Source organism: Myotis brandtii, unplaced genomic scaffold (assembly GCF_000412655.1).
Source record: "Myotis brandtii unplaced genomic scaffold, ASM41265v1 scaffold2504, whole genome shotgun sequence".
Lineage (NCBI taxonomy): Eukaryota > Metazoa > Chordata > Mammalia > Chiroptera > Vespertilionidae > Myotis > Myotis brandtii.
This window is the reverse complement of record NW_005359498.1, coordinates 118,062-119,807: the sequence shown is the minus strand read 5'-3', so window position 1 is coordinate 119,807 and position 1,746 is coordinate 118,062. Positions and strand designations below refer to the sequence as shown.

General features: G+C 45.8%; 1 pseudogene; it reads left to right on the top strand.

Moving 5' to 3' along the window:
• Window positions 1-187: 187 nt before the first annotated feature.
• LOC102263312 overlaps window positions 188-1,746 on the top strand; it is a 4,082-nt pseudogene continuing 2,523 nt past the window's right edge.

Below are 1,746 nucleotides of genomic sequence, written 5' to 3'. Positions count from 1 at the left end.
AGAAACTTCACTGTGACTGTCATTGACCAGGACACAACTGTCTCCTCTATGTCTCTGGCGTCCCAGTGTGATAAAACCTCAGATGCCTATAATATGGCCCCTCAGTATCCATCACTTTCTGTCAACCATGTTCAGGGGGCAATTATTCAGGGACAGAGCCTGGCACATCCCTACCAGGTGGGAAATCATGTGTGTTACTACAATCAAGGCACAATGGACCCTCTCTCTGAAGAGTGTGTCTTACACAGAGAGCAGGGCCTCTGCCCCTGACCCAGGGATGGTCATGGTGCTAAAGGAGACTCAGTCCACAAATATGATACCACCAGCCTCCACCTCTGGAATCTGCTACTCTGTGCCTCCTCAACCCATCACAAAGACAGGTTTTCAAGGTGAGTACAAACAGCAACAAGGAAGAGAAATAAGATCAGCATTCAAAACTAGGGTCCATCTGCAGCTGGGAAGTGGTGGGTCCTCAGACAGGTGGAATGTAAGTCCTGTGACTTTAACCACTACCACCCTCAGTCAATGCCCTCCTTGGTCAGACTCTTTATGAGGACACCTGATAGAGGTGGGAAGGTTGGAAACTAGCAGCCATGGATGCTACATGTAGGAGAACTCCAAGGGCATACCAAGGGACACCACACTTTCCACTGCCCTGCCTGATGAGTCGTCCTGTACTACAATACTGCAGTAAACTCCCTTGATTTGTTGTTTTAGTCTCTTTCTAAGGCCTTTCAGTACATTATTGCGATTGTGCCCATTCAACTTTCCATCACTTCCTTAGTTGACAACTGGATTTAGGATCGTGTGTTCCAACATATTGTCCAAAGCAAACAGGCTCTTATCTCCCCTTGCTTATAGACTTCATCAGGAAGAGCTCCATTCACTGTCTTAGTCCTTGATATGAAATGTTATTATTCACTCAGTAAAGTAGAGAGAATTACAAGGGTTCCATATGAGAATGAAAAACATTTTTTAAAAACAATATTTATTTTTTATTTGACTTATAACAACCTTGTGAAATGCAAAGAAAATCATTTAAAAAATGACATCAAAGGGTCACCATTAAGAACCAGAACAGTTGCCTCTTATCTCTTAGCACACGGTGCTGTACATGATCCTGCAAAAGAGCTTGTAGGAATGCCTTTCCCACTGTTGGAAGGCACATGATTGCTGCATCGGTGGTGCTGGCGGAGCATTTTATTACCAGGGACTGACCGACTTCCCCTTGATTCCATTGTAGTGATGGAGACTTCCCTGGGGATGGAGACATCCTTGGCATTGCAACTTCCAGGCCAAATATTTTATTAACCACCTACTCCAGTATTCCCCAAGTCCTGCAGAAACAGACATATCCAGGTATTTGAGAGTCATCCACCACCTCAGAGTGGGGACATTTCAATGGCATCCCTAGTCCAGAGGCCTAGTCATCTCCTGGCACTGCCTCCTGCTCCAAGCCAGGAACAGAAAGAGAATAAGAATGTGGAGAATATTAAAACCAAGCTTCCCAAGCACCTGAATGGGTACCAGATCCCAACAGAAAACGAAGCTCCTCCACTGCTCCCTTTAGAAGTGCCTGACAGTCCATAGGTGCTGGCCTGCATTGGTCCCCTTGGCCAAGAGGAGCAGCCTGGTTGTGACAAGTCTGGTTTGGGAAAGAATAGCCTGAGTCTTAAGGACCAAGGGACACTTGAAAATGGGACTGAATCTAATGACAGTTTTGCAGACATCGACACACTGGTGAAG